Here is a 27,249-nt window from a genome sequence, read left to right on the forward strand (position 1 = left end):
ACTTTTTCGCCTTGAAAGCAGGGTTTAAAAACCATGAAGGTGTAAAAACACGCAGGTTTACCCCCCAAAGTGCAGACGCTGCTGAAAGCACTTCGGCTTTCATTTCTGTCCGCCCTTGAGTGTGGAAATGATTGTCCAGCTGGGGTAGCTGGACGGTGAACAAGCTCTGAGGCCAGCGAGCAGGCTGTGAGGCTGGTGAGCAAGCTCGAGGCCAGCCTTGCTCAAGAGCTGCCACCTGCTTACCTGCATACCCTGCACAACCTGAGCACAGCTGCTGCAGCCATCGGGGACCAGCAGAGCCCCACGAGGTGGCTGTTTCAATGAACGTTCTCTCCCCCTGCTTGTTTTAATGCTGTTTAACTCAATTATTATTTTTTTTTTTTCAGCAGAGAAATAATTCCATCTCTGCCTCCAACGCAGCTGTCCCTCAGCTGCCCGGAGAGCTGCCTCCGAGCGGGTTCTGCTTCCCTTCCCCACCAAGGACAACGGAGGCTCTGAAGACGCTGATGGTCCTTGACCAGCAGTATTAAGACACTAAATTACGCTGACATGGCCCATAAATCGCTAAATGAGGGACTCCCAGACAGCGATGTGGCGTGAGCCGAATGCAGGAGGAACAGCTCCGAGGGCTGCCCACCTGCTGGGATGTGCAGCGGATGGATGATGCTCTGAGCACCGTGCCCAGCACCCCGCCGTCCCCTGCCACCACCACCACCACCCCTCCTCGGGGCTCTGCCAGCACCGCGGGCACGTCCCAGTCGTGCAGGACGTGGGAAGCTTTGCTCTGTTTTCACAGTAAGGCTGGCTGTTATTTACATGCGGCGGGTAAAGGACAATTCTCCGGGTGGATGCAGACGGAGCCGGTCTCCATCTCTAAAAATAGAATGAGAAAGCTGTTCCTAAAGAGGGCTGAAAGCCTTTAATCTCCTTAAGATTGGGCCACCTGCCCACTAGCAGGCAGGCAAGTAGTATTTGACTATTTCTATTTTATTTAGATTTATACATAAAGGACCCGAGGCAGCACGGGTAACATTTGCCAGAGTGACAGGGAACGGGACCGTGGTCCTCACCTCCAGGAGGATGCCATCGCGGGCCTTGCACTGGAAGCTGACACAGAACCCACCCCGGTGAAGTCCCAAGGACTGCACTGACAGCAGTCGAGTTCAAAGCCCAAACAGCTACAACGGGAGCAAGGAAACAAGCTGCTCTACCTGGGAGTTACCCGTGATTCCCTAGCTCCTGGGGCTGTGTGAATAACAGGCCGCTAAGCGACCTTTATGAATTCCCTCCTTAATTGATATCAGCAGAGTACGAACTAAACGTTAAGGTGACACGGACAAACAGGCTCTGCCTCCGAGAAAAGCACGCCGGGCTCAGAGAATGGCACAAGGGAGTCCTCCAAGGAAACCAACTTTTTTTCTGAAGCTGCTTAAAATAAAGGAAAGCCCAGCACCTTCTGTCTTTTCAGTAAAAAATCAGGGTCTTCCCTCTGAAGCTGCAATGAGGTAACACGGGATTTTTGGTAGCCCAGGGCCTCGGGCAGTCAGAGCCGATCGGACGGCGAGGAGCTGTAGGGACGGGATGGTGCTGGGAGCGTGGCTCAGTCATTGACACCCAGCACTTTGATAACACTTCATGAGGCACACAGCACTTCACCCTCCCCTTCTCCCTGCTGAGAAATCAAGTGACTTTACAAAACCATTTGTTTTTAGGACCTCTAGTTTGCTGTCATGGCTAGGGGACACCTCCGGAGAGAGAAGCCGTCCTGCTTCATGGGACCTGCCTGATCGGCACCCGGTTACCACAGCACAGTCACACCTCCAAGGCCCTGATCGGACTTGAGATACTTTCTCCTTTTTTAAATAAAAAGAGATGCTACAAATAGCCCCTGTTATCAGGGTTGCACAATTAAAGCAAAGCCAGCAGGAAGGGGAAGAGGAGTGTGGAAGGGCCCAAAGACGAGAGCAAAGCAACCAAGCTTGCTTCCTCCCTGCCAGGCGTTCAGATGAGGTCTCTGTGCTCATTTGGGGCTGGTAAATAATCCTGGCAGCATCAGTGTAAGCACGAGGGAAGAATCCCGCAGGCAGTCTCAACGACCAAGCTGTGCCTCCCCCATCCCACACACATGAAATCAGGACGATGTCCACAGCGTTCCTGTAAGGAAATGTTTCTGTGTTTTAGAACGAGGCAGAGAGCTCCCCCTTCTTCTCGCCCCCCCCCAAGCCAAAACTGAAAATGAGGTGGGAAAGATGTCCAGATAGCTGATGGAGCCTGGCATCATTTACTCTGGATACAGAGTGTGTGGAGCACTGAAAATGCAGACTCAACAGTTTCAGAAAAGCACCAACACAGCAAGAAAGGCAGGCGGACAGATTGCTTGGATAGACTCCTTTGCAGTAACAAGATCTATAGCAGCACAGGTTTTCCGTTTGTTGGGTGGTTTTAAGCGGGATGTATTTTTGCTACAGGATTAAATAAAAAGGAATATTTTGCTTTCCCTAATTCTCCATTCCCCTCTATTTGAGAAGGTTTTTGTTAGGCTGTAGGAGAGGAAGAAAGCTTATTTTTATGCTCCAATTTCTGAAAGCAGCTTTCAGTTTGGAAACAGCTGCTAATAACTTGAGGACCTGTGTGGGAAGACGATTTGTGCAGCGGGCGCAGGGAGCTGAGCTGGGTCTCAGACTGCCGGCTCCATTTCACTCTGCCTCGCCTTCACTCCCCAACCTTGAGTAAGTCTTCATCTGAACCCGCACACTGTTCCACCCGTGAAGCCCCAGTGATGACTGAATTACCTCTTTGCTGTGCAGGACACACACTCTGTCCAACCCAGCTCTGAGCTTCTTGGCTGCAATGACCCCGGACTTTGGAAATGCCAAGCTTCATGTCCAGGGCAAGCATCAGAGGAACTGCTGGTGGACTGGTCCTCCTGCTTCCAGGTGCTACCCCGCATCCCGTGCCAGGTCCCAGCACCCACAGCAGTTTTATACGCCGGTTTTCACCCTGTGAAACGCACCCAACCCTTTCTGACTTTGCCGTAAGTGCAGAGTTCGGGGAGCTCGGCTCAATTTCCCAGGTGGGCTTTTATTTTTTCCTTTCCTACCCACGTGTTGAAGCGTCCCAGGATTTCACATGGCTGGACCCATCTCTGATATGTGCAGAAAACCCTCGGCTGTAGCACCCACACAGCAGCCCCCAGCCCCACTCCCACTACCGAATCCATGATTCTCCCCTCGCCCATGGCAGTCGCACACCGCAACGCAGCGGGGCACGTAATCAGTGCTGCTCCTTGTGGGGTAGGAGGAAGGAACCAAAAATAAAGACAGCAGAGTGTAACCAGTCCTGTGTCCCTGTCAGGAAGGGCTGCAATCGCAGTACTTGCTCTGCCCTTCAAGCACCAGGCACCGGAGCGAGATATTTCATCTTCCAAGAGCAGGGACTACACGCGGGATCTCAAACAGAAACTGTCCTTCCTTTTACACATCCCTCATAATAATCTGATTTATCCCAGACAGCTTCTTCCATAGGACATAGCTCACGATGACTCTCACATTCTCTTTTGAAGGCAAAAATCATATTGTACCTATTTTGAAACATGCCTTTGATCTAAGGGAAATCATGAGCAATTTGTGTGTGACATTTACTAACTAATGTGCTGAGGGAATATTACTCCTAGAAAAACACTACTTTCTGGTAGTTTCAATACACTGAATAATGCTCTAGCAGGGATGATTCATCTGGAAAAAGGTAACTATTTCGGCATGATGAGCAATATTAATAACAAGGCATTATCCACAGCGCCTCTCCGCCAGCCAGATCCTAAAGCCCACTGCAAACCTTTCAGATATAAAAAGGCCACTTCAGGCACTGAGAGAACTGCAGGCACCTGTGGGTAAAACAAGGAGCCCGTTCCTGCACCAGCCCCATCGCACAGCAAAGCAGGGAAGGGAAGTGTGATTTGAGGTGAAATGCTCATAGAAGTGGGCGAGGGAATAAAGCCAACAGCCCAAGCTGAAATCTGGCATGGAGCATGACCCTCCTGCAGCCTTAAAAAACAGCGCATTGGATCATCAGTCACCCAGAGTGCTCCGTGGAGGGGCTGCCAAGGCAGAGAAGGAGGAGGGCTGGGCAGCGGTTAGCACGAAGGGAATTCCCTGCTGAGGTTGCTGGACACGGCTGGTCCTTGCTGTCCCAGCTCCTTGCAGCCAGCAAGCACCATCCCACGGGAAAAAGCTTCAGCTTCCCCTGCCCGCAGCCCCTCCGGGTCCCACTCCTCTGTGCTGGCCTGGCCCACCCTGGCCCTGAGACCAGGACAGGGCTGCAGGAACCTGAGAGCAGCTTAAATCTTAACCTCAGGCAGTGGTGATTAACGTTGTGTGTATGACAGATGCATCCTACAGCGACTGGAGTTGGGTATGACCCATTCTGTAGTGACCCCGCTGCTGGCACACGAGGCCTTTCAAGACAGCAGCGTTTCTAGTACAATACCAAGAAAACAACAAGTTTAAAATCTGTTGAACTGAATTTGAGAGAAAACATGAATGCATTTATCTGTCGTTGTGTAGAGCCACAAATACAGCCACAATCCTTGCCTACAGAAATGACTTCGGCTCTGGTTCAGGAAAGTGCTTAACCTGCAGCTTAGCATCCAGAGAGGCCCTGGTGCACTTCTCCGGGGCTTGGCTGCACAACAGAGAACTCCTTCCCCTTTTCTTTCCCCCCCATGAATTTGCAGAGCCAACCCCCTGTGCTCCCATGCTTGTAATCCTCGAGGTCAGCCTTTCCCCTCACTGGATGAAACACCTCGGCGGGGGATTCAGTCCGTCCTGGAGCAGGATGGCGCAGCCAGCTGGATTCACCCCCCGATGGCACTTCACAGCCTGCAGTCCGGCACCGGCTGCAATCCTCGTCCCTTCCAGGTGCCTTCTCCAGCCCCTCACATGGGCTCTGTGCGGTGGGGCTCACAGCTGACATCCCCGTGCCTCCTCAGGGAACACACCTGGATGAGCAGACCCCTCCTGCTGTTACGGGGTTGCAGGAGAAAGCAATATTCCTGTTGTGTGCCCCACGGCATGGCACGGCTCAGGTGAGTGGCAGCTGCTAGTTCAAGACCTGGGGAGGTGAGTCTGTGCCAGGGCGAGTCGCTGCATCCTCCTTACGCCGTCCAGTGGGGCAACATCTCCTTACCCATGCTGGGAAAAAGTGTACAAAACCTGCAGCTCACAGCACTGATCATACCTTTGGGGTCGTACAGCACCAAGCAGAGCGGGATCTGCGCTCAGCTACGCTTTGCAGCTGCTAACACGACACTAATCCCCACAACAACCCCAGACACCGCACTGTGCCCACCCGACCCTGATGGAGCAACTCGCAAAGCAAGCCCTTGCTCAGGCACTGGATGCTTTCAAAGGACTGCGAGGCTGGCTCTGCCCCTCACCCACCAAGTTCTCTCCACTCGTGTTTGCTTTGGTTCTCTAATAGGAACCCTGAGTTTATTTTCCCCTTCCTTACCCCCCAAGGAGCTGTTCAGTTTGCATGCTTAGCATTGTTTCCCTTCCATGGGCTGCTGTACCCTCCAAGGAGTTGTTAAGCTGAACGTGTGCTGTAGTTCTACTTTTGTATGTTAATTGATACACTTTTTAATTTTACTTTTGCATATTATTTGAATTTGTTTCATTGTAAATTAGATTCTAAAGAGCCCCTGTAAACAATTGCTGCTTGCCAGCAGATCTCTCCAACAAGCAAAAGCTCCTTCAGAGGAAATGCTGATGAAATTCAGCCTTGCTCCTGCCTCGCCGATGCAAAGCAGAAATACCACCTTCAAGAACCAGGAGGGGAGGGGGGAGCCACCATTAATATAACTGCCTAATTTCCACTGACATTTACAGGGGTTATGATAGCTTCACGGAAGCAAAATACAACCCAAAGGATTATACTTAAAATATCTGTACAACCCCACCTGATGTTTTCTAGCGTGAGAACGGTTATAAAAGGCAGTTTTCTTAATACTAAAAATGAACTCGAGGGAAAGTAGGAAGCGATTCAAAAGGATTGGCTTTCAAAGTTATTTCTTCACGCTGGTTCATAATAGGAATGCTTAAATACACAGGATTAATTACTCTGTCCAAACGAGTATCTTACATTATTGCCTGCCAGCCTTCATTTTTCCAAATATGCAAAGCTTGGAAGTTGTAAAACTCAATACGGGATCGGCTGCAATTCAGACTCTCCACTTGACTAATTGCAACCTCAACAAAGGAGGGGGAATTTACTGCTTCCAGAGCCGCGGCTGCCACAAAATAGTCTGGGACTAAAGCAGATCCGGCGGGGCTGTGGTAGGGGGCAGGCTGTGTGCCAAGCGGGAAGCACAGCCAGCCTTGGGAGGCAACAAGCCGCGTCCCCACAACTCTCCTCTGCTGCCTCCTCCACAGAAACCCCACCGCACGCTTGGGGTTCGATGCAGGCACAGCGTGCCACATTCTGGGGGACAGATTAATTTAATCACAATAAGGGAATGGCAGCAAAAATTGCTGAAAAAAAGCCCAAGAGGTAAGACTTCCAATTTGTCTGTTCTTCCTCTCAGACGTGCACCAATATCAAACACGTGGGAGGAGGAACCTTCCCTCAAGGTGCGTCCTCACCGCCTCGGCAGGGCGCAGGGGCAGCCAGCAGGGCTGGCACCTTCCAGCAGCCCTATCACAGGCACTGATTTGCTCCGAAAAGCACTGAACTAAAACCTCTGTGATTAACAGCAGTTGTCCTTTCCCTTTCCACTGCAACTTTCTCTTACACCGCTGCATTTGAGATCTCATGCAAAAAAAAAGACAGGGAAAATCTCCCCTCAGTGCTGGCGCTCATTTCCTGCCTTTAATTTGGTTTAAAAGTTTGGCAGAGATCAAGGTAGGCACGGCTTGAGCGTGACTTTAAACTAGAAAGTTTTTAAAACCATGAAAGAAGAACTTGTCTGGGTACCAATGTGTTTTATCAGCTCAGGATCCAAAGTCCTCCGTGAAACCAGCTGAGCAGCAGCACCTGTTTCAGTCTAGCTTAAGATGTGCTGCTGTGTAGTCCGGTGCTTCGACTCCCGGTAAGACAAATGCTGCAGAGAAACTCTTAAAATACTCTGAACATGTACGAGATGTACCAGGTTCAAGAAAAACACTGTTGGCTGAGCAATTATTGAACTCAATTTGTGTCTGAATGGAGATTTTCCAATAAAACAGCGGGCTTGGCTTAGCTCTCTACGGCGAGCCACCGTAAATCTGAGCCCTGGAGCAGCTCGGCGGCGGCAGGTCAGGCTGGGCAGCAGGCTGGGAGTGAGGAACCCGGGTCCTCCTGGTGCTCGTCCACGGGCTACATCATTTGCAGATGCAATTAGACTTTACTCCATGACAGCTTGCTGGCAGCCAGCTAAGCCCCATAAATCTGCCCTAAGCCTCTAGCGCCAAGCACCATTTTCAGGTCTCGTTCCCCGAGATGGCAGAGCAATTTGAACGCTTTCCAGCACCCAACTCATTACGAGATAACTGGCTTCTCCTTGGTCATTTTCTTGATCTTTTTTTTTTCTCTTTTACTCCATTTGTAAAAAATATTTTCTCTGGGCTCAGGTTTGCAAGCCTCAAAACTAGCTGCAAAGGACGAAGATCGCACAGGGCAGGACTATTTCTCTGTATAAATACTGGATTTTTATGGTAAAAACATTCCCTGGGATTCAGCACGCTGACTAGAGCTGAAAGCAGAAAAAGGGATGGCAAAGCCAACAGGACTGAAGCTCTTCTAGAGCCATGCTTTCCCAGCCAAACTTCCTTTCCCTCTGAGGCAGCCGCTCCAACAGATTATTTGCTTTGCTTTTCACCTCCAAGATCAATAGGCAAGCATTAACTAGGCCACAAATGAGATATCTGGAAAAGAAAAGTGCTTTCTAAGGAATATTTTCTCCTCAGCAAATAATTAGCAATTTCTTTGCCAGAGAACCTGAAGAGAACAAGCAGTGGTGCTGCAGGTTGATCTATCATTTTGCCTGGGTAAGGGATGGAAAACTGGCTTCGTTTTTTCTCTTTTAGTCCATTTCAGTGACAACTGGAGACAAATCTCAAATAATTCTTTTCATCCCGATGAACTTCATATCAGACACTTCCTCTTCTACAGACTTGTGACAGCTACGGGAGAGCTCCTCTGAAGTCTCCAGACAAGGTTTGTTGCCAGGATCATTAGGTTGTCCCGAGCACCTGATCCTTTTCACACTCCTTTTCGGCTTTTATTACCCACACCACACAGATGGCTGGACTTGCTCTGGGCGTTCATACACAAATAGGGCAGGAGCCTTCCATCAGGCTGAGGAGCTGCACCTGTGGAAGGGTTAGGCAGTTTCTCTCCCTAGATAAGGGCATTCAGCACTGCTTTTTCAGTCTGTTCACAAAGCAGATAACCTGATGCAGCTTCTGCAATGAGATGCACACTGCCACATTCCACACCCGTGCTCGTCTGTGTGATCAATAAGCCACAAATCCATTCTTCCCCACGAACACCTTAAGCAAGCCACCAGCTCCATTAATTTCTCAGACGTCTCCAGCCGCGATGAAGTAGCTCACCCTTTTCTCTCCTGCCCTAGCACACACATGATGTGGCCCAACACAGCACAGGTCCCAGAGGTTAACCCCGAAGCCCTCCCATCTCGTGACGGATCTCAACGTGCTGCTGCTTGGTGCAATCTCACCTCCACCTCTCAGCCGCGCTGCGTCGCAGGCTACTTCAGGCTGGGTCGGGCAGTAGGTAGAAGCCCTTCCATTAATTTTGAATGATGCATTTCTATCTCCAGCTATGAATAAAACAGATCAATGACACAGGCATGTTTTATTGGGCCTCCTGTGCAATGAATTGGTCGTGAGACAGCCAGGGAGATGGAGTCAACATGCAGATGAGATTTGTAAGTGAGGACATATTGATTATTTCCATCTCAGTTCAGGCAGTAATTCCACACGACGCCTCTTCCCCTGTTTCAGCTCATTATTTATGCCATAAAAACACTATCTCAATGATAATAACAGGCTTCATTTACAAGCCAGAGCATAAAGCATCGATGCTTAAGATTTCAGGAAGTGGGTTAAAGGAAGTGAGAGAGATTTAACAAGTCCTGAAGATGCACAAAACTGCTGAGGCTGATCTTGTGGCTTTTTATGCCCTCAGAAAGGAAGATTGAGAGCAGGTGTTAGATTACCAGGCTTTTTATTAATAACTCAAGGCTTGTATGAGAGTTGATTGATAGCACAGTCAGCACTTTCCCAGTGAATAAGCTCTCCTCACTCCGTGCCATCAGCACCGTCTCTGCTCAGGCGTGCTCCTGATCTCTCCGAGGTGGAGGACGGATCCGGTGCCAAGAGGAAGCTCCCCAGGAGATTCTTCACTGGAGAAGATCCCATGCGATCTGTGCAACAGCCGGGGTGTACGGCTGGGCTTTATCCCCAGAGTTTTCCATCCGTTAGAAGCATCAGCAGTGAGCCACTAAATAGACCACCAGGGACAGATTCCTCAGGTCCCAGAAAGCAGAGGCAATATTCCGTCTCTGGGGCTTCTGCACTTGGAAGCTGTGCTCACTGGTTTCACCTTTTCTTGCTTTTTTCCACCCCACCCCACCTCAGCACATTATCTTCCAAAAAAAGATGAGGTCTTCCAAAGATCTACAAAACGCACTTCTCTCCTAGAACAATTAACTTAATTTGCTGTTTAATTTGACAGACTGTCAAGATCCTTGCACCTGAACAGCAAAGAGAACACTCACCTTCTGGTTTTCATATGTCATTTTCACGAGATCTGAATCTACTGCAGTTAAAGCCATTAAGTCCTCCAAAATCCCTGTCAACTTAGGAGGCCGTGTAACCTGCAGAGAGTGCCCTCGCTGATGGCGTATGATCTTGATGAAAAGTTCTGGTGCTTAAATACTTACCCATATCACACACCTACAGTGATATCCAGCCCCGCAATCAGACATCCAGAATGACAATACACTGGGAATACCAGAAAACAGGTCAAGAAAAAAATAGTTCTTAAATAGAACTAAATGTGAGCTGCTGAAGTGTTTGTGCTGAGCATTGTGTTCTGCCTCCTCAATATCCTTTTCTTCTAATATGGAAGCCAAGATCTTCGGGGGAGGATTGTCATTTCCTCTTCGTGCATCGTACAGCAGTGAGCATAGAAAAGGAATTCCTGTCTTCCTGATGCGAGATAATCTTACCCAAAGTGACCAGAATGACTTATCCAGCAAGTCTCATCCTCCAGACCATCTCCACCAGGGTGGGTCCATGGTAATACCTGGGCTTTAGCCTACATAAGAGAACATCATTCCACGCCTCCACACACAAAGAAAAAACGTTTGGGGAGATAAAAGTATTTATTGCAATAGTTTTAACAGGTCTGTCCTTTGCAGCTGTGTTAAAATAGCACCGGCACCAACCTCAGCTGCTTCCCAAAGAGCTGAAGGGCAGCTGTGGTTAACTGCCTGGAGGAAAAGTCGCATGCCTTCAGCTCTCCCCCTTAATTGCTAGGAAATGGGCCTTGATCATTAATACATGTCTGATACGTCTATGTTTAAATCTCTGTAGAGCTATCATGTGCAGAAAGAGAACAGAGCTGGGTACCCAGCCAGGCAGCCCAAAAGCCTTTGTTAAGCTGTAGTTAAGGTTGCGCATATGTCAGATAAGTCAAGAGAAACAGCAGAAAATCCTCTTAGGGCAGCAAGAAATTGTTCACTAAAGCAAGATCTATTAAAACACAGAAAGGGAGTTAAGATGTCCTAAACAGTCCTCAACCACTGCCATCTCCACACCCGGCCAAACGCTTTATCAGTGCTGTGGTGCAGTGCAGAAGTAAGTTCTGGTGCTCCGTAGAGCATGGGGGCCTCTGTTTCCATCTCTGCTGCTTCAGTTACAAGCCTTTAAGTGCTTAATGAACCCAGGTAAGAGTAACAGGGCTAAAATATTTATAGATACAGGTCTGAGTAAGCTGAACGCACATGAGCGATGAGAACAATACCAGAAGACATTATTTGCAGAAAGTCACTGCCCGAGTCCCTCCATCCTCCAAGACAAAGCAGGGCATCCAGCAGCATCAGCACATTACTGGGCAGCGTGTGGATGCATTCCTAATGGGTTTATCTTTCTGATATGACTATGAAGCCTTCTTCCACGAGACATCACTGGATGCCCTTTTAACCCAGCTATTTGTGATGAGGAGAGCCAAAGGAATGCTTCTGGGTGGTCCAGAAGCCCCCAGCTGGCCTCGCAAGGACTCCCAGACTAAGGATTCTGCTCCAACATCCTTGAAAGAAAGTTTACCAGCCTTGGTAGCTCCATCGCTGCCTAGGGAGCTGCAGCAGGGAGAGACATTTCCTTAAAATATTTAGAGCACTGTGGGAGAAAAACATCCCCTAGCATATGCTGCTGATTTGCTCAAGGCAAACTGTCCGGCAGTAGGGGCCAGGCACAGGGGAAGTGACAGGGATGGATCTGACACCGTGCTCAGGCGTGAGTGATAACCCTTATAACGAAGCAGAGAAAAAAAACTGTTCCAAAACTTGTGCAGGAACCAGAGACGGGTCCGATCTCACAGGCATTCAGGAGGTAAATCCTACATTTCCATACAGTCAGGTCAATAGGTAGCAATGTCTCGTTGATCGAGCCCTGCAGAAACAGGAGCAAAGTTAGTATGTGCAGGCGGGCTTGTTTTAAACCCTTGTGAAGATAAGGAATGAGGAAGGGAGCCGAGAATTGCCAGCTTTTACTGCGTCGCTGCTAGTCACCCAGGGACACCACCTGGCCTCTGCTGAGCCCACAGTTAATAGGAAACAGGCTCAGAGCATCCTCACCCCTCCTGGGTCTCTGAAACACCCCAGGGCAGCAAGGCTCTTCAGGACAAGTCACCAGACACAGAGCCAGGCGGGCTGTTACAATGATTCAGCTTCTGTGAATGTTTAAGCATGAAACCTGTGCGCGTTCTTACGGCCCGTCAGCGGGAAAGCTGCCAGCCACAAAGGCCAAGCACGGCTCCGAGCCGAATTGTTAGAGGAAGAGCAAGGGAAAGAAACAGCTCCCTGTCAGCTCCCCCACTTACTGCAGGCTTATGCAAATCGCCCAAATGAACACCAGCAGCACTGACCCCAGCCACAGAATAAATCCATCCTGGGCGGGAGGAGGGGGAAGGTGAGGGAGGGATCTGGCCCAGGAAGGTGTGCAATTTACAGAGAAGAAAAAGCATCGCGTACTCTGAGAATCCTTCTCCTTTCCACACCGAGCTTTTCTGACTCATTAAAGCTCCCAGTCTGCAACATGTTTAACTCCTGTGAACTCCTCTGCAGGCAGGGGTGGAGGGAAGACATCTCTGGGGAGCGGCGCCGAGTCAGCAGAAAGGAGAAAGCTTTTACAGCTCCACCAGCCGATACTTCCCTCTCCGAGGGAGCGGGGCCAGGAGAGATGAGACTTGCAAAAAGGAAGCAGTAAATAAGAATTGCAATTTCTTTATTTGCACAACTCGAATTCGAGTTACTGGTGAACGCTCACAAGCCCCTAACTGCCTGCAAAGGGCTCAGCACTGCGAGGATCAGGACGGGGCCCAGCTTTAGCTGCCAGCTCAGGTGCTTCCCAAGAGCCTGGTGAAGTTATTTCATGGCAGCACGGTGTGAATGAGAAAGCCAGCACCATGAAGTACTCACGGAAGGCAGCTTCTGCCCCTCCAGGGCAGAAAAAGGCTCTGGGGGGCAAAAACCCTGCAGTTGTGATTTCCATGGGGTTTATGACATCTCTGGTAACTCCCAGTTGCTGCCAAGGTGCAACTTCGTCAGTAATTACTGGAGCCTGCCTTTCTGATGAGGCTATATTTAACAGTTCATCAAGGACATGCAGGTCTTGGGATGGGGATTTGTGAGCTGCGGTACCTGGCTGGTGGTGATCAATGCACAGCTCCTGAACACACGAACAATACAAGGGCAAGCAAGGGATCAGTTTTGGCTTCCTCTGCTCCATACCATGGGAGCTGTCTCCTGCTTTAGGAAACAGCTCCCTTTTAGTTCGTAAACACTTCTGGTTGGAAGTCCCTGCAGCATCCTCCCATCTCCAGCCTTCCTTTTGGAAACAGGAGAGCCACGGTTTTACGCAGCACTACAGCGATGGCATTGTTGTGGCTCTGTTGACCCCAAATCCCAGCCCAGCCTCTGAATTCACGTTCAGCACCCGCTCTGGGAAGCACAAAGCCAAACCCACGCTGCCCTGCAGTTTGTAAAGGGACTGCACGGAGTGACAGCTAGCACAACATTCGTGTAGCCTGCTTTGTTGTTACCCACTGGCACATTCAGCCTCAATTAGCCAAGCACAAGTCAGCACATTAGCTGCAAGAGTGCTTCTTTTATGGCAGTGCTCATGCCTGCGCTCACAGCCCAACGCCGTGAACTTCTGGGGGCGAATTTATCCTGCAGCAGCCCTGCCAGATCCAGGCAATTTGGGCCTGCTCTAATTAACCCGTGTGCAATCATCATCATTTCCACACCATCTAGAAGAAGAGGCAGAGGTCACTCTGCACTGGGCATTGCTTCCCTGCATTTTAAGCAAGAGGATTAACTTATTCACTGCTGCTTGAAAGCATGATGCAAAGAGAAGTGCACGGGGAGTATCCTGCACCCAGACCACTGCACGTGGGCACACCAAGACCTGTGCACACAGGCTGCTTCCCCCTATGGTTGGGGGTGGGTGGGGGGGGGCTTTTTTTTCTTAAAAAAAGGAATTATAATTCCTCGTTCACATCCTCCTTGAGTGGAAGTCTCCAAGGTCTGAGGTTCAGACACGCAGAAGGCTTGAGCTCATGTGCAGCTACTCAGAGCGCTTTGGTAGCCAGCAGATGCTTACTCGCAGTGCTCAGGTCCTCCTCCCTCCCTCACCAATTTATCTTTATTACTTTAAATACTCCTATCTGCAAACCGCCTGGCCCTTATCACGGCAGAAGGGAGCCTCAGATCTGCTGCCTGCCAGGCTCCGCACGCCGCCGCTCCTGGAAGCGCAGCAAACTTTTCTTGCCCTTATTTCCATGCAGAGGTGGCACGGGGGCTTCTGCTCAGAATGACAAAGCCGTCCACAAATCACTTGGGAATCTTCTACACTCAATTTGCTCCAGCTCTGCCGGGCAAACAAGAGGCAGGAGGCACATATACATTACTGCTGATTAGTCCGTGTCGCCAGTATCAGCAGCCACGCACGCAGGCTGACCGTAACTTTAAATATTGATAACCAAACTCATATATCATAGGCCTGGGAGAGTGACAGTTTCAGTGCATAACAGCACAGGCTTTCTACAATAATCAAACACTCAATAATTCATGAAAATATATCCCCCCAAATCAAATTGGAAGCTATTTTGTGTAATATATTATTTAAAATTCAATATTATAATGCACACAACTTCTGCTCGTACCACAGAGGATCATTTCAAAATGTGATTATGTGCGGACTCTATTTAAAAGTGACAATTTTGCTTTTCATTTGTTTAACAGCTTAAATGGAAGAGCTCAACTGGAACTAAGTCATCTGACAATGAAACCAAAGCCGACATAAGCAACTTTGCAAACTTCATGACAAGTCAGAAAAAGGCATGAATCTCCCTCACTGCTAACACAGATGAATTCCCCACTCCGATGCTCACCTCCACAATTTCCCCTGTGCTAAGTGAAAGGAAAGGTGCTGCAAACCCGTGACAAACTTCAGTCCCCCCAGTCTGTCGCCCTGGTCCTGTTGAATAAGGAGAAAAACATTTACTTGCATTCCAGGGACCCTCGCACAGAAAAACAGCTTTGACTTTGCATCCCTGCTTATTCCTGTTGGAAAACCCATTTGTGTAGGGGAAGGCTGCCTGGTGTGAAGTGCCAAGAGAAGAGGGTTTTGCCCTTGTAAACAGAATGCGCTGGAGCATAAAATACAATCAAGATTTGTGACAAAATCCAGCCTGGGCAGACGTCATTCCTCAGCGGCGGCGGGGCAGAGTGGCACGGTGTGATTGAGGGCACCGAGCTCGCAAAGTGACGGCGGGGGAGGCTCGCAGTGAGCTGGCTCCAAGTGCAGGGACCGGCCCTGAAGGAGAAAACTACTTGGTGAGGAGGAAAATCTCAGCCTGTTTATGAGCTGTTCACAACTAGAGCTGCACGAGTTCGGTGTCAGGCAGTCGCCAGCTCTTCAGTCAGTGCTAACACCAATCTTGCGTCTTGTCCATCTACTGCCAATTGGATATTTTTTATTTGCTCCCAAAGAGTGGTTACTAAGAAAAGTAAAGTCGAGGGAACAAACACTCAGCTCTCTCGAGCTATCACCCTACAGGCAAAAGATGCTGCTTTGAATTTTCTCTTCCTATCTGTTGCCTTTTACCACCTACTTTCCACTCATTTGGCCACCTTGATATTACCCTTTTGCCTGTTTTTGCTTTTCCCCCCTTTCTCCGCTGTTCCAAGTCAGAACAAAGTCAGGGACCTGAGCCCAAGTACTGCCTCCTTTCCAGAGGTTCAGGAGGGGATGTGAGCAGGGCTGCACCCCGTGGGTGAGCCAAGACAAGCAAGCATGGCAAGGTCCCCCCACAGCTCAAGAACCAGGGCTGAAATCCTGGAGTGAAGCAGGTGCCCGAGAGCCTGGAAGTTGCTGCTCCAGACGGCACAGGTATGGCTCAGGCTCTGCTACCAACCCTTGTTTTCAAAATGCTCTAAATTAATCTCTATTAGTGTCAACTGACGGCACTGCTCGCACATACAGCACAGTAAGACTTGCTCAAACTGGGTCCTAGGACCAGCTCTACCAGGTTCTACATAAGTATTGAGTGTTTGCACCAAGAATGTTTATTTCTGCCTCCCTCTAGTTGTCTCTTGTACTCCATGTGTCCTTCGAAATGAAGAATTTAAAATGTTTTGCTTAGCCTTTTGTGTCTGTTCACTCTTGCCCTCAGAGGTTTTCAGCCTTGTATCACAGATGCCTGGTGCTTTGCCACAGACAGATGCCGGCATCCTGTTAAAAAGCCCAGTAGCAACTGAAGAAGTCAGAGGGATCGCAGCACTCAGCTAAAGGACTATTTTCAGAGCAATTAAAGACACTTAATATGTTAAACTGAAAGATTAAGAGGTGACACAGTAGCACAATAGAAAAATACTAGGTATGAAAGTACAGATTTGGCAGAGAAAGGCAAAACAGAAATAGTGGCTTGAAGTTAAAGCCTCAAATTCCAACAAAAATGTCAGTTTTCAAGGTGTGAGTCACCACCTCTTCCAGAAAAGTGCTGCTCAGTACTCTGATCTCCCTGTGGATGGCTTGACAGCAGTGGTGACTTACTCTGGGGGAAGAAGTGGAGAGGAAATATCAGGAAAGTGCTCCCATGAAATGATATCGCAAGGCTGAGTCACATTTTAGAGGTTAAAATGGTTCACAGGCACATGCAGGCTGAGTGACTTTCACCAGTAAACCTCCAGATTTGCCGTGCTCTGACCAACACAGCTCCTGGGTTTGCCGTACAAAGCACTGGCTGAACTCCCCATCACCACACCTTAAACGACCTTAAGCAGGCCAACAAACCCCCAGCTCCAGCGCAGTGGCCACAACCTGGTTTCATGCAATTGCCCATGCAACAGGACTTTGCAGCAGCGGGAATGGCATTGGGAACAGGGAATGGGTGCTTGATCCTCTTCTGTAGCGCTCCTAGGACATAGGAAATGGTAATAGGTAATTATGAAATGGAAGAGGATGTTGGTCTTTATAGCAAAATTCGTACACTATGGAAATAATGAAAGGGCTGCGGACATGGCAGCAGGCTCTGGGTACCAAGCCAGCCCAGATGATACAACCAGCATGGGTGTGGGAAGAGCCCCGTCCCTGAAGGGCTGACCACAGCTTGAGCCCAAAGCCTGAAACAAGCTCCCTCTGGGAAAACGGAACTGGAACGAAGCACTCCACAGCAAAGTCATCGCTTGGGGTGTTGAAATGCTGCAGTGTGATGTGGCACTTTGGTACACATGCAGACATTCACACATGGCTGCATCTCACTTTTAAATGTCTCTCAAGAGTTGTATATTAAACAGAAGAAGGATTTTTCCAGGAACTAACACAGTTGGCAGCCTTTTGTCTCTATTTTTTAGAGTAATTTATGAAAGAAGAAAAGTAGCAGAGTCAATTTACAAAAGGCTGCGGTCTGGACTTTGATAGATGAACAGATATACTAACAAAACCTCGTACTTCTCACTGAACACTCCATCTTCTTATCTGTTAATCCTGGTGAAGAAAGAATGAGGAAGGCAGGCAGCTGAGGAGCTCAAAGAGCTGGGCAATGTTTAAACCAGTGAACAACCAACCCAAAGACCAACCTTCCTGCTTTCTTCCAGACCCAACCAGATAATCAGCTAAGTGTTTCCTCTTGCATTTTGCCTCCCTTCTGGGAGGGGATGAGCGAGATGACAGTGATTTCAAGCTACAACCTGTTGTAAAAATGTCCTATGTAATTACTTGAGGCACAGCCTGGTAGCTGTGAAGGAGCAGCCCCCCTCCTACAATCTAGGACATCGTACCGGGACCTAATAACAGTGCCAGGGGTGATATCAAGGAGATGACAGCAAACAGCAGCACTTTTCCCAGCTGGCTACCCAGCCCTGTTCTCCGGCAGCTTCGCAGACTTGCTTCTGAGGATGTTACTCAAGTTACATCCGTGCTAATGAAAGCAGCTCAGCCGTTAGCACACTGTAATCTAGAACTGAAACAACAGAATTAAGGAAAAAAAAAACCTTTGCACTTCCAGAAATATATGAGGAAGGCTTGGCAATTCCACTGAAAGATTCAAGAGCAGGCTAGGATTTCTAGGACGGGCCGCCAGCTATTGGGATGCCCTTTCAGTGCTATATATTCATATGTTAGTCTAAAAATGGTGCCCAGAGTCCCAGCTCCATCAGCAGTTCTCATCTTTCTGCATCCTCAGCGGAGCTGCTGTCCCCTGCACATCCAGATATCCTCACGCTCATCTCTCACACAGTATTTTGAAGACACAGTTCTCATTTCTCTTCTAAATTTAAAATGAAAAGTAACTTCCAAAGCTCAGCATTTTTACAGTGAATTTCTTGATTTGTGACAAGTGCTATAGGAAGAAGCGAGTATTTTGTGCTTCATCTGTTCACGTCCCTCAAGTACAGCCCTCCTCTCCAAACCCGAAATTTCTAACCCATTAGTCTTAAAAGCAGAAAAAACTGTGGAGACTTGAAGAGAAACAGAAACCAAATGAAAAAGAATAATTACTCTCTCCTGACTTCAACGAGGCTTACTGCAGGATCTGCTGCAATTCCTCACAAGCACGATGAGCACCAACGTACACATAACAAGCACAACAGAAATATGCATTTAATTGGAGAAAGAATCTCCTTGGCAAGAAGGGCCTCATGTGTTTCTGTAACAACGCTGCAGACATTTCTTTGCACAGTAAATCCATTATGTCACCACACAGAAGAAACTCATGCAAGAGTGGGTGAAAGCTAATGTAAGCAAAAAAAGGCTCCTTGAGCAAAACCTGCAATACAAGTGAAAAGCATGAAAGATGGCAGCGACTCTGCCCCCTAAGCTCGAATCTGCAGATCCCATCTTTTCTTTCCCTTAAGCCCCAGCTCCTGGAGCCATATGATGACATGAGAACCACCTCAAATCGAGCTTCATAATCTCAGTGAGGAAAAAACCCTGAAGAAAGCAGTCATTAAAGGATTCAAAAAAAAAAATAAGTTTATAACATTAAGATTTTTTGAGCCTGCCCTAAATAAATATTGCCTCCCTCCTGCTCTGAATGGTAGAGGTGAGTCAACGTCCAGAGCTGCTGTGCTACTGCATGATAGCATCCAGACAGTCCTTGCTCCTTCCCCAAATCCTACCTGAGCTCTAGGATCTGCAGCCCAGCTTTCCCTCTTCCTTGCTCTGCACTGCATCATTACACGAAGCTCCCTGCATTCCCTCCCCCGTCTCTGCACAACTCCTCTGCACTGCAGCAGTACCAGAAACACGTTTTTTTTCCAGCTCATTTTCCCCACTCTCTCCCACGCTGCAGCACTGCAGCCTGCACTGCTCTGCCACCCAGCCCTGCACTGCAGCAGCTCGCTGCATTCCCTGGTCTCTCAGATCCCTGCTCACGGGTTCTGGTTTTGCACTGCAGCATTGCAGAAAGCCTTGGGCTCCGCCACCTCCCTCCAGTGCTCTGTGGCACAGCCCAGCCCTGGAGCATCAAACCCGCCCTGCTGCTTCCTTCCCTGCTCTGCTCTTTCCATTCAGTGCCAGGCTGCAATGTTGCTGAAGCATCCACAGTGATTTTGTGACTCTTACACTCTTCTGTTCCTACCTGTGATATTGCAAGGATTCCCCTTGTGTCCCAATGCACCCCTGAGCTTCAGTCAGATCCTGCTTTTCACTCCCAGAAGATGCACCCCTCCCTTCACCCCCACTTCTTGAGCACAGTTTCACATTCTCTCTGCTTGTGCAGAAGTCAGCAGCCACTGCCCAGGGACAATACTGGAGTAAAGCTGGCAAGTACAGATTGTTTAAGAGTCATCCTGCATTTACTAAAAGGAGGTCATGCCTAACAAACTTGATTAATTTCTTTGAGGTGGTGACAATGACAAGGGACAGGGTCGAGAAGTAAAGCATAATTTAGTTGGACTTCAAGAGCCTTTTGATACAGTACCACATGAAAGGCTAATTTGTAAGGTTAATATATATGCTGTTGATAGCAAAATACTCAGACAAGTAAACATCTTTTTTTAATTACCCTGCCACAAAACAACTAGGAGGAAAGGGAAACCAGTGGCTGGTCATGGAAAGGGGAAAAGGAAATTATCACAGGAACGTCAGACATTTGTATACCCCTGCCCTGCAGGCACTTTTCTAGTACTTTCTAAGCAGCCACACACAATTCACTGTGGAAACAACTTGTCTTGGTGACCAAACAAGACACAGCTGCAGAAGGGTCAAAGTTACATAAGTTACATAAGTTATATAAGTACAATAAGTGTGCCTCTAAAGAACATGTAGCATAATGCAACAATTCATAGCTGCATGGTGCCCAGTAGAAGGTACCACGTGAGATGAACTGGTGGTGTTACAAGCATGTAAGGCTAGACAGGTATTCAGAGGCCATTAAACAGAAAGAAGGAATGCAAAGCAAGATTGAAAAGTCTGAACATAGCCTTAGGTCTACCAAGGCAAGCATACCTTTTTGGTCACTGCACAGGAGACGGGTCACTGCTACCACCGGCTGTCTTGCTCCAAGTGGTACCAGAGGTCAGTGAAGTCAACAAGAGAGCAGGTTCCAGGCCTTCACATGCAGTCCATGCTCTTGTTGGACATTAAAAATTCACCTGGAAGAATAAGATTACCTATCAAATTTAGAAACTACTGAGGCATTTTTTCGTTTTAACATGGCTTGACTACTGCAAGACCTCTGGAAGGCCCCTGCAGCCCTGCACCACTTCCCAGCTTCCTCACAAATTAGGGACTACAACCTGACCACTGCTTTCTGCTGCCAAGCAGCTCAGTGTTTCTTCTTTTCCTCAGAAAAAAAAAAAAAAAAAAAAAAAAAAAAGCACATCTGTTTTCAGTAAATGCTGTAAATTAGTTAATGTTTGTAAAGTGCTCTGATCATGTGAAGTGCTATATAATTACTACATATTATCAATATAATTTGGCTAGATTGTGCCTCAGCCGCCTCCTCTCTTCATTACAGTTTTGAGAGAGTTTTCTCAAACATCAGCTCTTTGGGGCAGGGACTTTGCATGCCATCCATCTCAAAACAATCTTGACCTTTCTTGGAGAGCCCCAGGAAATAATTAAAAAGCCACAGCGCTGAGGCACATTGCTGGAGTCACACACCCAACCGCACTTCTGCTGCAAACAGACTGCCAGATGCCTCCAAGGGAGGCGGCCCTACTCTTTAGGAAGCTATCACCACCCCAAGGAAGCGTTTGGGGTCCACAAGTCAATATAATACAAAGGAAGCACAACTGATGGTAAAAATACCCCAAGCACTAGGAAGGGCAGCACCCTCTGCTAGACCTGGGCTTTGTACTGGGATGGGAAGGCCCTGACCTAGCTGAACTGTTGCAGATGTTTCCCAAATCCCTGCTCATCTCCATATATCCATTAGAGCTCCATGAAGAGCAAGGCATGTATATAGAAATGTGAACGTGTCAGGGAGTACCAGGACTCCCAGCTGTAATAACACAGGTACAACTTAAGACTGGTCAGAGCGAAGATTTAGTGACCACACAGTGTACCCAGGCACCAACCCCTTCACCCTGGGGTTGCAGACCCCCCTTACAGGCTGTTTTGGGAAGAGACAAGGAAAATCACTCTTCAGCAAAGCCAGGGGTGTGCTTTTGGGACAAACACACCCCAGGCACTGCCTCCTGGGCTAACCAAGGCCAGGACTGCCCAGTCACCCAGCACCTGCGCTGCCTCAGCCTGGCTGCTGGCTTGTGGTCATAAAGGGGTGCTGCTTTTGTCAGGGTGAGCTTCTTAATCAGCCCTCCCAGATCTAAGCTATTAATGATTTTTTCCACCACAAGCTGTTTTTTTTTTTTCAAATAACCTGCTCCTCAGTGTCTGCTTCTAGGGAACCCCAGATTTTTACAGGCTTGAGAAGCAAGAGCTGTATGAAATTCCTCTCAGCTCCAGACTAAAACCCGATTTAAAAAAAAAAAAAAGCTTGTAGTGGAAACTAACCGAGCTTAAAAACACTCAGCTTCACTCCCTTTAGAAAGACACACACGAGGCACAGAAAGAAGCACAGAATCGTACGGGTTGGAAGGAACCTCAAGAGACCATCGGGTCCAACCCCCGATGAAGAACTTCAAGAAAACCTTAAAATTGACCCTTCAGAGATACAAGCACCCTAAATACTTAAATTTCACACACAAAGTAACAAAAAGAGACCGACAAAGCCCGAACCCATCCCCGCTCCCTACCTGAGGCGCCTCAGAGCCTGGGCCCGTCCCGGCCGCTGTGAGGGGCCGAGGGGCCGGGGTCGGGCGGAGCCAGGCCAGGCCGGGGCCTTCAGAAAATAGTGGGTTTAAACATTTTCCTTGGGTTTCTCTCTCCCTCCCAAGGATAAATAATCTTAACTTGAGGGTAAAATTCCCCAGAGGTTGTCAAGCTGCTAAAAAAAAAATAAATTTAGAAAATAATTCGGGCTGTGACAAGTTGTGTTTAAAACTGCTGAAGTGAGTTAGAATATAAAGCGTTGCTTCAGATCTTAAAAGCGGCAAGCATCTGACTATGTAAAAGGTGCGACTGGGCTGCTGGGGGACTTCTGGAATGCACAAAGTGCTTCACAAAGCACGGAAAATGCTTACTAACGTGTCTGTAAGCTAGTGCTTACTGGCAGCATGAGCTGAGAAAAATATTTACCTGTAGATTTGGGAAACTGCCCTAGAGGAAGGCTCCCTGAAGCAGGGACAGGCAGGCATGCTCAGGGACGCCCGAGAAGCCTCTGACAGGAGCAAAGTGTCTGAATTGAGACATTAAACGCTACACCGAAGTTTATTTTTCCTCTACAAGTCATACGCCATGGCTTGGTCTTCAAGGTGTTTGCTGTTGTGGAGGTTTTTGCCTTTGGACTTGGTCTCCTGCGCTCTGCGGGGATGGGTGTAAGCCCAGTGCCACTCCTACCCATGAACGTGGAGGGAAGGAGGCTCAGAGCTGGTTCTGGTAAGCCTACAGCTTCTTATTCCTTCCCACTAATAACAGGCCGACACTAAAAGGTTCAGAAAACGCAAGTACAATATTCAGCCACTTTCTCAATGAAACTAGTTGCCATGAATCCTTTCCGTAAGGTGCATCTCTCCACTTTGTGTCCCTGCTTGTAGTGTCGAGGGTTGGTGTGTTCAAATCTTTCAGAGAGAGACTAGGAAACTTCAATATTTTTGGCATGGGTGAGACTAAAAAAGCAATTGAGGGGAAAAAATGGGTATATAAAACAGCGGACCAGATCATCTGCTAGTGCAAATGGTTTTAATGCTGCTGAAGTCAATGGAGCAATGTCAATTTACAGCTTCTGAGGCTCTTGCTTAGTCTGCAGACCTGGGCCAGAAATCAAGGCATTGGAGTTGAAACACCTGGCTTGCAAATCCTGAAGGAATAGGTTTGATCATAAGTTCTTGCTTGTTAAGGCTGAGACAGAAGGAATGGGATCTTCTTGGCCAGGCTTTTGGAGAGCGAGCAAGAGTGGGATTCAGTTTTTGTTTAAAAAGCAGGAGTGCTGGGCAGAGGCAGACCTCTTGAGACCCCTGTCTTCATCTCACATTTTGGCCAACAATGGTGAACTGCTAGCAAAGGTTGTCCCTCTTTTGAATGTATTTGTTGCTTCTTGTCTTGCAGTGTGAGAGGGATTGCTTTAAGAAAAGAGAAAACAAGAAGTTCCAGTAGTTAAGATTATAAATATATCCTATTAGAGTTTCTTTTTCTTCCCTTCCAGACAAAAGCATTTCTGCTTCCAAGCTTGATAGACCTCCTGACCCTGCTGATGTGGGTGGATGGCTCTGCATGTTCTGAATCATTTGCTTCCTTTTCAAGTGTTGCTTTCTCCTTATTTCAATTACCCTTCCTTTATAATTACATGGGCCGCTCCAGTGAGCGGGAGTGCTCTGGAGCTGACAGACCGTCTAACAACAGGGCATGCTGGAGGCAAAATCTACATCCTTATCTACCTTGGGCAGTAGGGAAGCTGTATGTTTAATAGCACAGGAGAAATTGCTCAAGGATATTCAGACACGAGCAATTGGTGCTGGGTTCACTGCCCAGGCTTGCACCAGGCTGGACCATGTGTAATTGCTGTCGCTGTCCCTTAGAGAGTTATAAACTGCACGTGCAAGGATCACCTCCCTTCTTTCCCGCTGAGTGATTGCTTCTCGGAGCAGGAGTCAATGAAGCTTGGTCTGATACCTACCTGAGCTCGATGGGAGTCTTTTAACTAAACTTGGAAGGGATTAGTTTAGCCTCCAGAAGGTGCAGCCAGCACGGATGTGACTAGGACAGGGTAGGAAGGGAAGGTGGGAGCTAGTGACTGACGCCTGGCCCCGCAGCTGCAGGTGGCTATGGATGTACAGCACTGTGACTCCTGGGGCCAGGGATAAGTCTGCATCAAACTCAGAGTTTTTCTCTATGTAGTTTCCCAAGGAACCGCCTCTTTTGTTCTAATTTTCATCTTATTTGCAATTAAAATTAAGCAACTGGTTTTGTATGGAAATCTTGCAAAGTGTTACATTTCAAATAGTGAAAGATTTAGCTTTATTTAAGAGATGGAGGCTTAACTTTGTGTTGCAAGTTGTTTCCAGTGAAGCTGTGCCCTGGCTATTTTAAGAATATGCTTTATTAAATAGTTTTCCAAAAGTTCAAATGGATTTCTGAGGCTGCTTCCTGATTTCTCTCCCTGTAGGATTCAGTCTCACTGAATATCCCATCCAAACAGCGCACTGATAATGTGGTGCCTTTTATTAACATGTAGGGATATTGGAAAAATATCTCCTTAATTGGGCCTTAAAAACCTGTCCCAAAGTCAAAAGCAGAGGAACCATTGGAGCCTTTGCAGAAAAGGTGCACCCAGCGAGGGCTTGCAGGTGTTTATTGTAGACGAAGGGATTTTTTTAGCCAATTAATTACACATTTCAAATTTAATCTTATATTGAAATTCTAAGGGGAACGTGTGTGGGAACAGACTGGGAGAGGGTGTCAAAAGGTTTTTCTTTAGCGGCAGTAGGTTCCTGCAGTGAGTCATGAAGAAGGGGCCATAATTGTTCCCATTGTCTTGTATGCTTGGTACAGCTACCTGTTGGTTATTCACGAACACAACATTATCACTCACATTATTTTGGTTCTGTATGAAAGAGATTAAGCTGCTGGGGCTGCACAATACCGTGGCACCAGAGGATAAGAACATAGGATTATTTTTTCTCTCGATTCATCTAGGAATTAAAGGTGTAACAAATAACTTCAGATCTTACCACAAAAGAGAGCAGTCTTGCAGCCTGCACACACAACTTTCCACTCTGTGTTTCTCTTGCTTGTACTTTGTTCTGTGCTCAGCCAACAGGTACGAGGAGAGGCACGGATGCTTGCTCTCCTCAAAGTGAGCCAAAGCCACTGCTTTGTTACTGGGGACGGGAAGCAAGAGGAAGGCAGCCTTCCCTTAAATTCGGCGGAGATCAGAAAGACATTAGTGCATACAGGCATGTCAGTGCTATTACAGAGCAGACAAGTCTATCTAGTCTGCGATCGCACTTAGCTCCGCAGTGCTTGTGGCTGGAGCTGCAGCCTTGCTGCAGCAGTCGTGGTGATGTCTCCATACCTCCTTAGCTCCTCTCACTCACCCGAAGCGGAGCAGGTCCAGAAGCACCTGGAGCCGTGCATCACGCACAGCAGGTTGCCTGCCAAAGTCCCGCTTGGTTTGCAGCTGAAGGAGAAGGAGGAGAGCAGGAAGGGAAGGAAAAAAAGGAGCAGGGCAGCTGAGAGGAAAGAGTGGCCAGAGAATGAGGGTTATTTTATATTTCAAATACTAGAATATAAAGTAAAACAAGGAATGGTGAGGGGGACTGTTCTGCAGTGGAATGGGCTAGACTGTTTTTTATTTTGGCTTTTATTGGAGCTGCTCTAAGGGTAGAAGATCAACACTGTCCTAGACATCTGTACTCAGCAGAATTAGTTCCATGTCAGTGGCAGCAAGGAAAACTATTGGCTTGCCCACCACCCCGAAAATAGTACCATGTGCTGTGTGCCTTGTCTTTGGGATATGGCTAAGTATCTTTATCTAGGGATTGTTTCTCTTTTGTTGTGTATTTGGATGCAGCAACAGAGGCAGGGGACTGCTGAAAATTCCCTTTGGCCTTTCAAAATGTTCCCGGGAGCCTGAGATATTTGCAGGAGTAAAACACTGAATTACAACCTGGGTGCTGTGCTTGGCAATTAATACCCTGACCCCTCAGAAAGAGAAGAAAACAAAACAAAAACAAACGAACAAACAAAAATCTCTTTTAATTCGATATAAACTTTTTAGATCCAAGGAAATCCATCTCCAGCATGCACAAAGCTGTGAAAGCTAGGTGAGGACTGATTTCTGTTAAAATACTTCCACCTGCCTCAGTCATCTTTCTAAGCCTTAAGTTTCAGATATATCAACAGTGCATCAGACCTGCGAGGGCATCAGATGGTATGTCAGATGAGGGGAAAATAAACTGGTATTTCCCTTAGCCAAGGAAACTTCAAGTTTTGACAGGAACAAAACCTCATGTTGCACAGGCCCTGTAAATAATGGAGTTTAGTTCTTCTGAAATGTGGTGAGAAGGGAAAGTGGCTTCCAGGGTTTTCGGAGAACAAAGGATCATTTCTCATCCGAGACTCACCGAGGGAGGGTAAAAACATTTGGGAAGGGGTCAGAGGACAGAGGTCGGGAAAGGCTGGGCTCACTTCAGGGATTTCAGAAAAACCCAGCCCCTCGCCTGCCTTGCTGAGCGTGTAGAACAAGGGCTTAACAGCACACTGCTTTTCTGCCATAGGGAAACTGCTTGTATCAAAGTGTATTTCTTCTCTTATTACCTGTGTCCAAGCAAAGAGTTAGGATTACAACCACAAAATAATGAAACAATTTGCAGGTGTCTCTATCCCTTAGTTTCTAGTGAAGACTCCACTGCCACAGGGCTGTTCGCAGTGCAGCTCCATTCCGCCCAGATTCAGGCCAACCCCGAGGAGCTTCCAGCTTCACCTCACCCTAGGAAAAAGAGAAAATGGGCTACAGGAAATAGGTGTTTTTTTCTGTCTGGGTCTCTGCTGATCCCTCCTGCTTGGTTCTGCCCTTCCATGCCTTTTTACCCTTATTCTTCAGCTTTCTCTGAGGGTTTTTTTTTTGCAGTTGGAATTCATAAAAATCCAGAATAGGCCTGAACCTATAACCTTGAGCTAACACTGAAGTGCCAGCCTAGCATACATTTTTCCCCCAATTAAAATGGATGAAAAGCTCTGAGAATATTCTTTGATTCCATATCTTATATTTACACCATGAAATCTCTGTGCAGGTCTTTGCCCTGAGAATTGCCTTGGCTTTGCCTCACCTTTGCTCAAACATCAGAAGCTCATGAAATGCAAAGTCAGATAGCTTTGAATGCCAAACCATATGGCATATTTGTTCTGCAATTGGCCACCACTTTTTTATAATCAGGATTCAGATGTGGGTGTTTGCTAG

At 47.8% G+C, this 27,249-nt stretch overlaps 2 long non-coding RNA genes across 2 annotated transcripts in view; both read right to left on the reverse strand.

Moving 5' to 3' along the window:
- Positions 1-22,086, reverse strand: part of LOC311421905 — a 237,077-nt gene extending 214,991 nt beyond the window's left edge. Inside the window, exons 1-2 of the long non-coding RNA XR_014685105.1 lie at positions 21,986-22,086; positions 20,235-20,380 (exon numbers count right to left, since the gene is read on the reverse strand). This is a non-coding gene — a long non-coding RNA (uncharacterized lncRNA). The remainder of the gene's footprint in view (positions 1-20,234; positions 20,381-21,985) is intronic.
- On the reverse strand, positions 12,509-17,738 carry LOC311421906. Its single transcript, XR_014685106.1, has 4 exons — positions 17,567-17,738; positions 16,581-16,703; positions 14,677-14,762; positions 12,509-12,950 (listed from the first exon to the last, which is right to left on the reverse strand). It is a non-coding gene; the product is annotated as an uncharacterized lncRNA (long non-coding RNA).
- Positions 22,087-27,249: the final 5,163 nt, after the last annotated feature.

This window comes from Aythya ferina, assembly GCF_964211825.1.
Source record: "Aythya ferina genome assembly, chromosome: 20".
Lineage (NCBI taxonomy): Eukaryota > Metazoa > Chordata > Aves > Anseriformes > Anatidae > Aythya > Aythya ferina.